Source organism: Halictus rubicundus, chromosome 1 (genome assembly GCF_050948215.1).
Source record: "Halictus rubicundus isolate RS-2024b chromosome 1, iyHalRubi1_principal, whole genome shotgun sequence".
In the NCBI taxonomy this organism is placed as follows: Eukaryota; Metazoa; Arthropoda; class Insecta; order Hymenoptera; family Halictidae; genus Halictus; species Halictus rubicundus.
This window is the reverse complement of record NC_135149.1, coordinates 28,533,939-28,550,774: the sequence shown is the minus strand read 5'-3', so window position 1 is coordinate 28,550,774 and position 16,836 is coordinate 28,533,939. Positions and strand designations below refer to the sequence as shown.

The 16,836-nt window shown below is 44.2% G+C and overlaps 1 protein-coding gene across 3 annotated transcripts in view; it reads right to left on the bottom strand.

Annotated features, from left to right (window-relative positions):
• The window catches only part of LOC143360219 (zinc finger protein castor homolog 1), a 216,152-nt gene extending 209,736 nt beyond the window's left edge, over positions 1-6,416 (bottom strand). For all 3 annotated transcript variants that reach the window (XM_076798879.1, XM_076798923.1, XM_076798912.1), the window contains exon 1: positions 6,220-6,416. The gene's annotated coding sequence lies outside the window, so the exon portion shown is untranslated. The remainder of the gene's footprint in view (positions 1-6,219) is intronic.
• Between the last annotated feature and the right edge of the window lie 10,420 nt (positions 6,417-16,836).

Genomic DNA, 16,836 nt, shown 5'->3' with positions numbered 1-16,836 from the left:
CGGAGCTTCCCAAACCACGTGCAATCATTCTCAACCCCCTTAATTCTTCATCAACCCAAATCAAAGCACCCTGAAGACGTCAGACTCCGAAAACGATGTGAAACCGGGGCAGTAAAAATTTGAAATCGCTCTAAATCCTGCACGAATCCTCAACCCCCAGATCGACTACCAAACATCCCTCCTCAAGTGGTCATCCCCCAGCAAGCTCCACCCAGAAATCTCGAAATTCCAAAACCATCCTAAACTGGAGCAGCGGAATCTTTTGATCGCCTAGCGAGAGCCAAGTCAAACACGGCTAATCTTCGCGGCAGATTACGATAACGCCGACGATAAGGGGGGGACGTGTGAGAAGGGGGGGCCCGTAAAGGGGGGTAGGAGCTCGACAAACACAGACGCAGAAGAGAATCTCCCGAGCAAGAAGAAGCAGGAAGAGGAGCGCGTGCACGGTATTCGGTAGCTGGGACGTAGATCGGTGTCGTGACTTTCCTGATTCTCTAATCTGGGCAAACCACCCTCCCCCCACCCCCCACCCCCACCCCCTGCGACTGTGTCCCCTTTCGGCTCTCGGGGTCCTCGCGGGTGCACCCGGAGGGCACCACGGCTCCGTTGTACCGGCACTGCGGAGGCCCCCGGGCGCAGTAAATCTCGCGGACAAACAATCATAATTTTCGAAGAGCTAACAAAAAGCAAGAGACTCTTTAAAGGGAGCCGATGCCAGCCAACATGAAATGCGGCCGCCTCCGCGCCTCCAATTGTTTCGAGGTTTTCTTCCTCCCCTCCCTCCCGCCACTCTCCCCCTCGAGACCTCCTCCTCTCTCCCACCCCCATCCCCCGTTTCTGTCCCTCTTCATCTTACACACAGTTCGTGTTTCATGTGCTCTTTCCTCCATTCTCGAGAGATTCGGACCGTGTATCAACAAGTACACTTCCCCGGTACACGTTTTTCCCATGATTTCTTCATTTCTTCTTCTTCTTCTTCTTCTTCTTCTTGTCCGTACAGAATCTCTTCCCCTTTTAGTCTCCTCCTCCTCCCTTACCGACGAGAGGGACCCCAGGGTCTCTCTTCTTCGGTTGTTCGTTTCGTTCGGTTCGTTTTCGTCGGGCTCTCGTTTCTTTTTTTTTTTCTTCTTTTCCTTTTTCTTAAATGCTTGTTTATGGCTCGTCTCGTTACTTGATTTGCCTCCGTTGCGGTTTTGCCGGGGTTTTTCGGCCGGAGATTTCGATGCGCGGAGACCGAGCCGGACTGATCGATATCTGGACAAGCTGCTGATGTCTGTATCCGCGGACCAACCGAGAGAGGCTGCTTGTCTTCGATTGCAGGGGGTTTTAGTTAGCTCGGGATCGAGGTGGCTCCGATCGAACGATTTTTCATCAAGTTCTCAGCGATCGAGGGAGTTCTTGATGCTGGGGATCACATTCAGTTGGTAATTGCAAGTAGGCAGGAGGTTGGAATATTTTTATCGACACCGGGAGAAATTGGTATTAGCTATTGAGTCACTGGGAGAAATTGGTATTGGCTGTTGAGTCACTGGGAAAAATTAGTATTAGCTTTTGAGTCACTCTTCTGACTTCTGTTGGTCGTTAAACTACTGAAAATATTTTTCTGAAAAATATATCAAGGTCTCAAGCAGATATTATTGAATACTTACTGGAATGGAAGAGAACTACTGATTCTTTTTATTATATAAATGGTTAATATTGAATATTTTCACCGACACTGGGAAAAATTAGTGTTAGCTCTTGAGTCACTGGGAAAAATTGGTATTAGCTGTTGAGTCACTGGCAAAAATTAGTATTAGCTTTTGAGTCATTTTCCAAACTTCTGTTGGTCGTTAAAGTACTGAAAATATTTTTCTGAAAAATATATCAAGGTCTCAAGGAGATATTATTGAACACCTCCTGGAATGAAATAGAACTACTGATTTTTTTATTATGCGAATGGTTAATATTGAATATTTTCACCGAACACTGGGAAAAATTAGTATTAGCTCTTGATTCACTGGCAAAAATTAGTATTAGCTTTTGAATCACTCTCCTAACTTCTGTTGGTCGTTAAAGTACTGAAAATATTTTTCTGAAAAATATATCAAGGTATCAAGCAGATATTATTGAATACTTACTGGAATGAAATAGAACTACTGATTCTTTTTATTGTATAAATGGTTAATATTGAATATTTTCACCGAGTACTGGGAAAAATTAGTATTAGCTCTTGAGTCACTCTCCTAACTTCTGTTAGTGGTTAAACTACTGAAAATGTTTTTCTGAAACATATATCAAGGTCCTGAGGAGATATTATTCAACACCTATTGGAATGAAATAGAACCACTCATTCTTTTTATTATATAAATGGTTAATATTGTTAGCTTGTTTGCCGACTAAAAGTTAAATATGGGGTCGCAATCGTTCTCAAAAACTTGAATAATCAATCTTAAATAATCAATAATAATCTATCTCAATCTGTCTTCTTTCTAGTTTTCGTTAATTTGTAATGCACAAGTGTAGTTACCTAGCTGTCATTCATGTTGCTTAGGTGTACTTGGAAAGTCAACGTTCTTCATCATTGTATCAGAATAAAATTCAGAGGAGACACTTTTCAGACTGAAACTGCATTGCAACGTTAACACGTCAATTTACTGATGATAGGTTTGATGATATTTTCTGCAGCATCACAAATGAAATTTGCTTTTACTGGAATTATGCATACAACAATTACATACCAGCTTCATACATACATGTCACTTTCTAAATTCTGAATCTTCCTGTCACTCAGAGCTAAATATTTCAAAAAATTCCAAAAGACCAAATTTTCACACTTTGTCTACTTATCTAGAAGTCAAAATTACTAACTGATGATTGCATAATTAATTCTCAGTACCAGTGGCCGAAGAAACCTAGTCGAATCGGGAAGTCCTCTCAAGAAAGACACAATGGCTCCATTCAGGCTCAATGTTTACAAACAAATTGTCCAGCTCCACTTTCTCACAGTCATTTGGAAGTGGGCATTTCCGGTTAAATAAAAACAGTCGCGAAGGAAATCACACTTTTCGTGATTGAAATGTCACCCTGACCCTAACCCTTAAAATAACCACCTTCGCTAAAAAATCCTCGAGCACAAACGTTCACAAATCTTACGTATTACTATCAAAAATCGTAGGAAACTTCTACACCAAACCTCGATCAATTAAACCAGCAAAATGGATTGACGAAAATGCGAAACCAAAAAGGACTTAGCACAAGATAAATTCCCCGCTCAAAGGGATTCATTCTCAAAGTCTAATAGAACCGCGGCAACGGCCGAAGGGCCTGCTAAAAAATCATCAATCACGGGACAAGCTTTTAACTGGTATCCATTACCGCCTAAGAATCGTGGCGAACACCGGCGAACAGCATCGATTAAAACAATTACAGCTCGCATTTCGACGGCGTTCCCAGCGACGTGAAATCACAGAGCTCGACGACTATAGTTCCGTGATTACAAAGGAGCCGGGGAACATTTCAGAATTCACGGTGGCTGTGCGAAAAGAAGGACTCCGTAGGAGAGCGGTTATTCTGCTCGGTCGGTCGCGTTATCGTGGCTCGCGATTCTGATTACAGGCGGCTCTCTCCTTCGAGGAAACGAATCGCCATAAAAATTCCACCCCCCTCGCCCCTCGCCACCCCCGTTCGCGCTGCCGTATCGCGTGTCTTTTCTGTCGGCTCGAAAATCGCGTTCCCTCGTCCCGATAGGATCGTCGCGAGCAGTAACGAAGAAGAAAGAAGAAAAAGAATATCAGTTATTTCCAGGTTGCCGGAGTGAGCAACGCTAATTTTCCGCTCTAACGGAAACAGCGAGAAAAAGAAGAGGAGGAGAAGGAGAAGTATTTTCCCTTCGCGGCGTGCAATTACGCGTTCCCGCGAGGCCTCCTCGCGTTTCCAGAATACGATTTGCGCTGCGCTTCTTTTTCCCGCGCGCGCGGAAACGCGGGAGTAATTCGAACAATAACGCGCCCGTCGATGCTAAATCCGTCTTCCCTGGGCTCGAGGAATCCCGGAGCCGACTAAGTGGCTGCCAACTGACTTTACTGCCGCCCCATCGCAATAACCCATCGCACTTCGCTGACATAATTCGGACACTTTGTTGCCGCGCGCGTGCCGCCTCGTATAAATTATAAATAAACCCGACCGCCGGTTTTCCGCGCTTTTCATCGATACCGAAACTGCTCCTCGGACCACGGGGCGATTCGCGGTTACCTTCGGGCCGAGAGCTCTTGTCAATATTTGCCGTCTATTCGCACCTGCGCTGCTTATTTTTAGATCGTTTGCTCGCGGTCTATTGTCTTGGATAGACTAATTTTTGTACGCAGAATTCTCTTGAACGGACGTTTTTTCGGTGGTTTTAAGCCGCATGAAAGACGTTAGTCTTTTAAGACGTTAGACGCCATTGTCATTTTAGCTTGTTCCGTGAATTCGCAGCGAGCAGAATTCTTTCAGAGGACGCTTTTGTCGATTCTGAAAGAACCGCGGCCGTATTGATGATTTCAGGATGAACGATGATGCATGACAGACATCGGGACGGCGCGTTTAATTGCCAGCCCAGCGAGCAAATAGTTTTGCCGCGTACGTTACGAAAAATCGGCGCGTGCGTTTCCTCTTTCAGGCCATTTAAGACTTCGAAGAACTAATTTTCTTCGACACATTCTCGTAACCGCATCATTGAATACGAATAGCCGGTAATTTACATTGGCAGATGGGAAATTAGAATCGTAGAACGTCTCTAGCTCCGGCACGAAATGGCACAAAATGGTACAAAGTGGTCCTAAACGGTATCGTCAGGGGGTTAATCATCGAGTATTTTCGTGGCATTGTGCATGTTGCTAAATGCGAATTTTAGAACCTCGGTTCGAGATATACACTGTGGTTATTTATACGTTTGCAGTTTAGTATAGATTGAAAGAGTTTAGTTTAGATTATACCCTTAAAATAGGGGTTGCAGATAGGGGTTGTTCACGATATTTCCATCGGTGTGGATATTGTATTTGTTTACAAAGAAACTCTATTCGATGCTTGGAAGTTTGTTCTTCTAAACTGATCATTGTTTTCAGTCTGAAGAATATTAAAGTGCCTTTTTTACGCAATTGTCCCAGGACAGTACTGATAATTGTTTCTTTTTTTATCAGAAATGATAATTGTTTTCAGTCCGAAGAATATTAGAGTGCCTGGCATTTTTTTGTGAAATTGTCCCAGGACGGAAATGCAATCTAAAGAAGGTTTTACACACATCCTCAGATTAACAGTATATGTGTTCCAACTTCACCCAGAGGAGCCTAATCTCTTATGAAAACTATAAGAATACTAACGAAGAACTTAAAATCATGTTCGAACAGAATAGCGACGCAAGAAATGAAGATTTGCTGAACAATTTCACCGAATAAAATGCTCAACGAAAAATGTAGAAGCTACGACGAAACAATACAATAATTATAAATCCCAAACCCCCCTAAGTCAAAAACCATATTCCCACTTCACTGAAACAAACCCTTAGCACTTCCCAAAAAGTATACCAATCCCACCAAAGACCATAAAATTGACAGCAACCTAAGCGTAACCAAAATTGTCCCACTGCAGACTACCATCATAACAACTAACATAATTTAAAATCCCTTCAGGACAATAAACATTCCAGAACACTTTACCCAGCGTACCCCAACATCAATCAGTACAAAAACTCAACAAGATCGATTCTTATCGACCAAAACTTCCCGATCCGAATTGTTTAAAAAAAAATGGAATCCTATTGTTTTTTTATGGTAACGCTTTCACCCCGGAAACGAATAAAAGATCGACTATTTTCGCGGCGATACGGAAAATCCGTCGAATACATGAATGTCGATCGTCGATTTATCACGTTCCATGCATCTGACGGAGTCGAGGCTCGTGTGAACATTGTAGGCGCAATTAGGGCTAATTACGTGTAAATTAATCCCGGTTATTCTAATGCGCCAGGCATGTTCCGCGGAAAAAACGGAAGGAAGAAGTGCTCGAGCAACCGGCAATCAAGACGCCAACACTTTTTCCACTCTCGAGCGAGTTCCTCGAAAGATTCGCCTCGATCTATCCTTACGGATCCGCTTGTACGAGACGTAGCCTAATCACTCGGCGAATCTTCGACAGACTCTGTTCGCGCGTCACTTGTCATCATCGACGGAGGGTTTGGATCGAGAGGATACGAACGCTTACCTCGTGTGCGATCTCAACGAGTGTCCTCTCGGCGGCTGTCCCCGGGCAGCATAGTCCTCGAGGAAGCCCGTGATACCGGAAGTGGCCGTGTCCAGGACCGTGTCTAATCTTCCGCGATCCGTGCGTCACCGTGTCTCATCACACTCACTCGCGACAGTATGCAAATAGAAACAGTGTCCAGGTCCTCGGACGTCACTCTGTCATCGGCTCCACGGCCAAACACGAAGAACGTCCACCCTCGAGAACTTCCCCGAGTTCAACGACGAGAACAAAACGAGGAGAAACCAACAACAACAACAACAACAACAACAAAAAAAAGTCGTCGACGCAGATCGTTACAGGTCTTCGATCTCACTGATCACGAAACGGGTGAAGGATAAAATATCGACGCAGAACGAAGCAATCACAATCGGCCAATCACACCGTCCACCGAAGAACAAATACAAAAAGAAACAAAAAATATATATCAAATCAAATATACGTCAACCACTGGATATATATATATATATCTCTCTCTCTCTCTCTCTCTCTGTTTCCCGTGTCGTCGTCGTCGTCGCACTGTCATCGAACCCGAGCCGGCCGACCTCGCATGATTTCGTGTCGCGGCGCGAACTGCGGCCGAGTGCCAGCCACCCTCTCGACGGTCCAACAAACCGGAAGTCCCCGCGGCACCACCGATCATCCACCGGGTCGAAGTCGATAGACGCGCGATGCGATGCCACTGTCCTCGCTGCGAGCCGCTCGCGCGTCTCCGTTGGCCCCCGGGGGGGCCGAAGGGGGAGGGGTCTGCGTTGCCGAACTGGTGGTGGCGGGGTTGCCCGAGGGGTGGGGCGTGCGCGCGTGCACACGGAGATGATCTCGCCGGGCGCCGCCGACGAGCGCGAGCGTATAGGCCGCGTGGAAACGCGCAAAAACTCTCGACGACGCGAAACAAGAAACCGTGTGTACGTGCGCCTCCGTGTATATGCGTTTGCACGTGTCTTTCTGTCGCACTGTTTCGAATCACCGAAATTCTTTCTTCCTCCGAGTATAATCTTCTCGGGGCGGGGGTGGTGGTGGTGGTGGTGGTGGTGGTGGTGGTAGAAGAAACAAGAAAATATAGAGATAGAGAAAGAAAGAAAGAGAAAAAGATAGCACCGCAATCTCCCGAAGGGGATGATCTGAAGAAGGAGAGGATCACTGGTTCTGCACGGAGGAAACTCGACGTTGTTCCGCACGGAGCTGGTTCCTACCACCTGGTGGGGCTCGACGGTCCACGAAGTGGGGGTGTTCCGCGGTTTCCATCGGTAGGGGGTGGTGCCTGCTAGCCTGTGTGTCCGCGTGACCGATGGTCGCGAGGAACAACGAAGGAAGCTCTTGACCGATCCGCTTTTGCAACCCCCGTTCGTCGCGCGCAGGGGTGGAGGAGAAAGTGGCGAACAGGAGTGATATATATATATATATGTATATATATATATATGTATGTCGCGCGTGTGCGAGAATCGCACAGAACGTGCGAAGCGTTTTTTGGAAGAGAGTCTTTCACCGAGCCCAGAATCTGAGGCAGGCGAGTGCGCGTGGCTCGGCTGGCGCGAGATGACTGAACCCCTCCGAGGGGCGAGAGAGAGACAGAGAGGAGGGGAGACGGAGCTCTCGCTGCCCCCTCCATGCGGCACAGAGCTGCTCGACGGTTCGCGGCCCCCCACCACCTAGGCCGGGTACCGATGCCCCACCCCGTCAAACCGAACGACAACCCGGCGTTCTCCCCGCCCTCGCGCCGTTCCTCCGCGTCTCAGACGCGGGTTCCCCCCACCACGACCCGCTCTCAACCCTCTCTGTCCGACCCGAGGACCGGGTACGCCGGGTCCTCCCGAGACCACAGCCGCGCCGCGAGTAGAGCGAGCGGGATCGACGACGCATACACGCTTCTGCCACCGTCTCAGGCTCTTCTTCTCTCGTCTTCGTCTACTGTCGCGCACTCGTCCACCGGCTGGCGAGCGGCGTGCTGCGCCCTCGGGCTCCTCTCTCTCTCTCTCTCCCTCTCTCTTTGTTTCTTTGTCTTTGTTTGTTTGTTTCTTTGCTTCCTTCCTTCCCGCTCGCTCTCTGCCAGTCCACGTGCTTCTGCTTCTTGTCGCCCGATGCACCCCGCACCTGGTGGGGGTGATTGTGGGAGGGTCCCCGAGCACGATGCTTGATGCTGATCGATGAGGATGCTGCGGCGACTTAGGACCGACCGGGCATGATGAATTCGAGCGAGACGAAGTGACCCGGCGAGCGGACTCGCGCGGTACTCGAGGCGGTCGCCGCGCATTTTTTCAGAAAAATTGATGAGCTCCGGGGAGGAGGCGAGGTGTTGTCGGTGCGTCCGCTACGAGGAATTTTCGGGAGGCGTGAGTGATGGGGTTGGGATTGGGAGAGAGGGGTGGGGGTGATTTAGATTGATTCCGGTGGGATTTTCGAGGGATTTTTCGAGACTGTCGTTTCGGCTCTCTTCGAGGTAATGAGGGTCTAAAGGGGACGGAGATTGCGGCATTTTTACGGAAAGATTCGGAGGATTGTTGCTAATGAAGATGTCTGTACATCCTCGGCTGTATTTTCGGTTTGTGAGTGAAATGAGGGTTGTGGAGGTTGCTATTGTTTTCGGTGGACCACTAGGTATCACGGTTCACGGTATTGTAATTATATCGCGGATCTTTGGGCAAAATGAAAATTGCGTTAATCGCAAGATGTCAAGTTGACATTTCATTCGTGATTTAATCGGTTTAACGAGCTGAAAATAATAAATTGGCATTTCTAACTCATTTGATCCTCTTTATTTTAAGTTGGACATACTCCTTTTTGCCATAAATGAATGAAGTCCGCATTCTGCTTATAATGAACAATGTTGAAGACACGGATCCTAGTCAATTTCTACGACGTCATGTTTTTATTGATTATTTTAAGCCAAAAGAGGGTTGAAATTAAAATTCGCAATCTACTTGTAATGAACAATGTTGAAAACATGGATCCTAGTAAATTTCTACGACGTCATGTTTTTATTGATTATTTTAAGCCAAAAGATGGTTGAAATTAAAATCCGCGATCGACTTGTAATGAACAATGTTGAAGACATGGAACCCAGTCAATTTTTACAACGTCATATTTTTATTAATTATTTTAAGCCAAAAGAACGTTGAAATAAAAATCCGTAATCTACTTGTAATGAACAATGTTGAAACGTCAGGTTTTTATTGATTATTTTAAGCGAAAAAGGGGGTTGAAATTAAGAACGTTGTTTCGCAGCCAGAACAGGGTCTAACAAGGGCACTATTGAGAGAGAGTATGATTGTCCCACCAATTTTAATATTGTTGGTAAAAATTATAGTTCTCCGGGACATTCGTTAGGTCTAGCGATTTTGTGTCATTATGACATCATCTGCAGTCTTCAGAGGAACTGTTTCTAGGGGTTGCAGAAGGTCGACGACGCGTGCAGCCACCCCTGCGCAGAATCGCCGCTGTCAGCCAATGACGTCACGCCGCCCTCTCGACCAACCCCATTCAAGACCCTCCTACTTTTCACCCCCGAAAATGAGCTGCTCCTGTCATCGTCATCGCTTATCGCCGATGCGACTCGCAGGGGTGAAGATCACTTTGGTCTTCATTTAATCAGCTGCTAATTGAGACTGAGAGGAGGGTTGCCAAGATGCTTTAGGCACCTTAACGCTGAACCTATCAAGCGTAAAATGTATACAGTGTTTTCTCGATATATGTCCACAACACGGGTCTGACCAGGGACATGTATCGGCTAGAAGATATTGTTCTTTGAGACGTAGAAAAGACGATTGAGGCCACTCGAGTTTTAGGGACCCTCGCGGGGTATACTTCACGGAAGTGAGGATAGTTGTATGACTTTTATCGGATAGATGTTTCGGACATATATCGAGAAAAGACCGTAAAAGTGAAGTGTCTTACAGAAGGGAGAAGATTGAATTTACTTACGTGCTCGTCTTCTTTTTTTAAAATTAAGGAATCTTTGGGAATCACTTCTTCCCTTCATCGATTTGTCTACCCTCCTCCCCTAATTTGAGAAGACCCCAAATTCCTGGAATTTTTCTGCAGAAGCCACCCCTTAGGTTTTTAATGGTATTCAAGACTACGAAAGAGGCCATATGAAGTGGCATACCAACCAAATCAAACTAGCTCGCAAAGCCTAAACAGAAAAACCCGTGCAGACCTCGAGATCGAATTGAAAACCACCCCTCAGCGTGGGGATGTCGAAAGGTCACAAAGCGCGGCGGTTCTACCCCCGGTCGGGAACTATTCAGCGAAACTAGCCTTCCCAGACCGAGTGGTAACATCGGTGCGCGATTCATAGCGTTTCCACGGCTTTCCATAGTTACAATCGCGGAAACAAAAGGGCGCAGACTCGGCGGTCGACTGGGGGCAAAGCGCGAGGCCAGGGTAAGCTCTTGTCCAATAACGTCGAGAGAGCACCGCCACCCTCTGGTGCGCGTTCTCTCCGTCCCCTCCCCCTTCTTTCCTTCGTCCCTCGTCGACTCGGCTGACTCTCCCGGTGAATGTCGGCTCGCGAGCATAATGGAGTAACAATGTGCCGAATTAGCCTAGCCGGGCCGGGTGAAACAATGCCGCGAGAACGAATCGGATTAAAACGATCCCGAAGTGGTTCCCATAGACGGTGCGGGGACGCGCGCGTTACACCATGGGTTTCGCTGTCGCGGCCAATTCATCCTCCCTTCCAGCTTTTAGATTGACGTTTCCGAGCTATTTACATCGTGCGGGTAGTTTATGGCCGCGGATTAACGATGATTAAAGCTGAAAAGAGTCATGAACGAAAATGGGCCTGATTCACGGACCGACCGGCCTGTGAACCGATCTCTCTCTCTCTCTCTTTCTCTCCTTCTTTTCGATTCACCGGTGTGATTCGACATCCTCATTTGTCACGATTATGCTCACTGCAAACGAGACCGGCCCGCCACTCAAAACCGCCGCTTCTACGGGGACATTGTCGGGAACAGAATCTGGAACAATAATGCCACGGTCGATGGTACAGAGGTTTTCGGACACCTTTCTCTCGCGCGAGAGTACAAGCATGCCCGATGACGGTCTTCGCTTCTTCGAGTGGATTAGAGCTCGTGTGCGCCTTCTTGTGCGGGCAATGATCTCGAATATTGCTTGAATGGCCCTCAATTGGGACTTCGAGGCGATTCTTCGCCGAGATTTTATGGGGATACAGTGGGTTTCGTTGTATTCGGTGGTATTGTTCTTTAATGGAATTATGGATTGTGCTGTTTGTTCCGGTAATTACTGCTTCGAACCTCGGCGACGCACACTGGTCCCAATCGACGATTTAGCAGGAAAAAATACTAAAATCATTTGTTCTGTTGAGCAGAATACCGTTATTTATAAATTTTTTCATTCCACATTGAATGAGACCATAATGAAGTCGATGGCGAAATTATATACATATTTTTGTACACCTCCACTTGAAAACTTTGCAGCTCCTGTACTTTTTAGCTTATTTTCTAAATAATTTACGAGCATACGACGATTCTTGGTCATAGTCGACTGCATAACACCTAATTCCTTCAGGTGAATCACCATGTCCCGCCGAGTTATACCACGCACTCTGTCCACAAAAAAAATTATTTCTCAGAAAATGGCAACTAAAGGCAAACAATTTTCGAATTTATATCAAGTATAAGAATGTTACTATCGCCCAAAAATAGTTTCAATTGGTAACAATTAGTAACTTGGGTTCTGCACTCCACAACGCGTGGAATAGCTTACAAAAGAAACGAAGACCATGTGTATCAAGATGTCCCGAAGTAGAAATAATAATATGAGCCATTAAATTGAAATAAATTTGTAGTTTTATATTTATCTTCAACTGTGGAATTCATATGATTATGAATATTAAAGTATTTATAACATCAGGTTATTTGCTGGACGCGATATTTGCGTTCGTCATTTGTTTCATTGTTAATGAAGCTAATACCAAAGGTCACTTTGTGTCTCTGTGGGATATATAGTACATAAAAAATTCACTGACACGTGTTTTTTGTTACCTTCAATTTTTAACTTTTTTCCTCCTAATTCATCGATTGGGACCACTGTGCGACGTATCGTGTCTAATGTTATCATTGGTTCTCACGTTCATGCTGTTTCATATAAATCTATTTTATACACAGTCTAATTTATATACAGTGTGTCTCACGAACTCTGTCCGCTTGAATATCTTGGTTATTTCAAACAATACGAGAAAATGTATCTCACAGAAGTTGTAGGGTTTGAGAAACTACATAATAAATGATATTCTTGCAAGTGGAGGCGTAGAGAAGATGTAGAGGTCACCTTTGTCCTTCTAGATGGAATGTCCAATTTTTGACATTGAAAAGCACTAAAACTTATCGTTGCTGAGATATTTGACTGCTTTCATTCTATTACTTTCATTATAGTATGTATTCAAGGACATGCTCACTACGTCAAATGTAAACATTGGCTTTCGACGTCTCTCGGTGTCAGTCAGTTTCTCAGTTAGTGAACAGAAGATAGTCAATATGAAATTTTCATTCGAAGAACAATTGGAGGTGCTTCTGATTTATGGAGAAGGTAAGAGAAACGCAAGATGGCCGACATTTCGAACATTCTTCGCGAAAACAGTCGAATATCTCAGCAACGGTAAGTTTTAGGATAAATGCACTTTAGTACTTTTATACTCAGAATGCGCCAATATATCGAAACCGAGCATAAAAAATTGGACATTCCATTAAAAAAAACAAAGGTGATATGTTCTCTACGCCTCCACTTGCAAGAATATCATTTATTATGTTGTTTCTTAAACCCTACAACTTCTGTAAGTGATATAGTATTGTTTGAAATAACCAAACTATTCAAGTGGAAAGAGCTCGTGTTTTTGTACTTTCACTGATCGTAATTTTATATTTAACTTCAATGTTAAGGTACGTTCTGTGATAGTAAAATATTAAAATTCTATAATACAAATAATAATTTCCTCAATTTTAATAGTGTTCCTTAAGAATTTAGAAACTGTGATACGCTAGCTGTATGGGAAAATAGTCGCTAAATAAACCGTACGTGAAGTACTCGAATGGCGACTGTATGACGTCACTAAAAATTGCTGTATGATTATTCAAAATATTGACTACATTATTAAATTTGTTTGTATTTAATAAAATACTAAAAATTTCAGTATTGTACGATTGCAAAATAAATGGTTGCAAATTGCACCATTTTTGTATGTATAACATGAAAAAAATGTATACAAGGAAAATATTCTAGGTCGAAAGAAATGTTTTGGAATTAGAATAGCTCGGAGTGCATAGGGTTAATAAATAAATGTTGAAGTTATCGGTATCTCCGTCTTCTCCCCATCAATTTTTCAAATGCAACCCCCAAAAACCGAGGCCCAGAAAAACATACTAAAACTGTCTCCGCAGCCCAAGTAACAAATTCCGCCTAATTGTAGCCAGCATCGAAATGTAAATCAGCCGAATAGGAGGAAGAATCACTATAAAAAGCAGTCTCAGAGGGATGCACGACACGTCAACAATTCGGACCAGCTGTGAACAAAGAAATCGAAAGGGGATGCAAATGCGGAGAGCGCAGATTTCGTGAGAGAGAGAGAGAGAGAGAGAGAGAGAGAGAGAGAGAGAGAGAGAGAGAGAGGATCGATGGCGGGAAATTAATTTTGATCTAGCCTGTTGCGTCACCTGCGTGGCGAGGGGATCGTTTAATTCGTGTCTGCCGCTTTCCACCCTGTTCAGAATCAGGTAGCCGCCGTTTCGTGGAAAGTAGAATGTGGGAAAAATAGTGGTGGCCCGTTAGGCGAAAGGGTTGCCGGGTAACCCTTCTCTAAAATGGGTCAGGCGCCGCGGTCCCAGATATCGCTTCCTTAAAGACCCGTTTAGCCCCGTAGAAAATATCGTGTTTCCTCGAATCGAGATTCGCCCGATTTTACCAAAAGACTAATGCACTTAGGCGTAACTCAACCCGTTCGCCGTTCATTTACGTAAGGAATCGATTATGTTACTGCGACCGGGATGCTCGGGGATACGCTTGGGAACTTTCCTGGGATTTCCTGAAACCGGAAACCCGAGATGGGAGTACAGTTAGTCGACGGAAGTTCGGGGAAACTCTTTTCATACTTCTTCGCTGATTTTATATCTATCACGGTTAGATCCTTTCGAGTCTGCGACCACCAATTTTATTTGACCTATTTGTCTCGAGATTAAAGTTGATTTTGAAAATTAGAACGTTCGTCGTTCCGGGTCAGAATCGACCCATATCCCGTTATTCCAGGGTGAAAATGATAATAAAGATTTGTGTACAGACGGACGTTGATAGGATGCAAATCGGTTCAAGTAACACGTGTTTCGTAATTTATTCCAATTAGGACGAAGCTTAATTAAAACGATGCTTCAGATCGTATCTGAGCACACTATTTTGTAAAATTGCTACGCTCGTTATTTTTCAGGTACAGCGAGGTAACACAAGAATGTAGAGAAGTTCAAGAGACACTTGATTTGTGAGTTGCTCTAATTAATTCACGGTTTAATTAAACTCAAGAAGATCAAAATCTTCTTTTTCTTGGATGCTTATTTTGAATTGAAATTAGTTGTTAATGCCAGGAGAAGTACAAATATATATTTAAATGAACGTATGCATTAAAACATTAAAAAGTGAAATCGCAGTTTCGGAATCGTCTCGACACACCCCCGTCTGCTTTTAATTGCAATTATTGCTTCTTCGTGAGCGTAATACAGTGGGAATAATCATGAGAATAATCCAAAATACAGTTCCCTTATTTTATCAGATGTTCCGATTCTTCACTCTACGTTCCTTCACCATCAATTTTATTTCAGGTTTCGTATTTCACTGAATGTTATGGTTAAAAGAATTTGACTTTCTTTGTTCAGTAGAGGAATTAAAATAGTCTGATCGAAAATTCCCTCGGGCCAAAGTCACGGTATTTTTTTTACGGAGCGACTCTCGTTATTTTTTCCATGGAGTTTTTCCGTTCTATTTCATTCCGAACAATATTCTGCAAGTGGAGAAAAATTTTGAAACTTGTATTATCGATAATCCATTTTAAACTTTCTCAAAAATCTATTCCGAGTGCTAATAAAAAGAAAAATGTAACAGCTATAAGAGTAAAAATATATAACAATGACCAAAGAGGAGTTATCAAATTATTTTTGAAAAAGAGCGATTTTTTCGTTTCATCCATGGCCAATTCATAGTAGACTGTCATCCTCACTGTGTCTGTAGTCTTCAATAAATTTTCTCGAATCCAAGGATCCCTGAAGAATTTTTTTGTTTGCACAGAGGAATTAAAATAGTCTTCGAAAATTCCCTCGGGTCAAAGTCACGGTATTTTTTTTACGGAGCGTCTCTCATTACGTTTTCCATGGGATTTTCCGTTCTATTCCATTCCGAACAATATTTTGCAAGTCGAGAAAAATTTTTAAATCTGCAATATCGATAATTCATTTTAAACTTTCTCAAAAATCTATTCCGAGTTCTAATAAAACGAAAAATATATAAAAATAGCGAAAAAGGACTTGTCAAATTATTTTTGAAAAAGTGTATCGTTTCGTCTATGGTCAATTCATAGTAGACTATCATCCCCACCGCGTCAGAAGTCTTAAAAAAGTTTTCTCGAATCCAACGATTCCTGAAGAATTTTTCTGTTTGCACAGAGGAATTAAAATAGTCTTCGAAAATTCCCTCGGGTCAAAGTCACGGTATTTTTTTTTACGGAGCGTCTCTCGTTAGCTTTTTCCACGGGGTTTCGAATATCAGGAAAGAAGGGGTTTGTACCGTTCCGGCGTCCGTGTGAGAAAACCATTAGCCAAAAAAGGAACCTTTAAATAACGGTCCACCGGCTCAGCCGTCGTTTGCTAGAGGGGTGGATTCCCGGCGAAAAAAATCGGTACTTTCGATTCCAGGTAGTCCAGGACACGATGGAAATATCTTTCCACGTTATGGGATAGCGCGACGGGGTGGGGGACATTAACGGACACCTGGAGTCGTCGAAAAAATGAAAATTTCACTCGTCATTCCGTCTGCGTTCGAAAATCAACAATTCCGGCATCCCTGGAACTGTAAAATCCGTGTGAAACTCTTTCAGCTAACAAATTATTTATTTCTAAACCTCGGACACGGTCTTCACAACGCAAACAAATTACAACTGCATTCTGCACAGCGGTTTTGACTAAAACGAAATAGTCCTGAACGATGTCGTAAACTAGTCGTCAAATTTCCAAAAAAAAAAAAAAAATTGGTTCAATCCATCGGTTAGAAATTCCGGAACGCGTCTTTCACGAGGAGTCGTCGAGTTTACGAAAAAGTCACGAAACGGTCGGGCCGAAAGCCGGAAAGTTGAACGTTCTCTCGGCGCGGCACGGCTGAAAAGTTTAAAAATACCGGGCGACCCTTCAGCCTGGTGGAAATATGAATTTTTTATCTGGTCCCTGGACCATATGGCCGGTGCTCATCTTCGGAGGGGTGGAAAGACAAAAAAGCCGTGTTGCCGCGGAGAAAGAACGGCTCACGGAGGAAGGAAAACGGTATTTTTAGAAATAGAATTTCCGAAGGTGGTTTCCGTGGTGTCCCGCG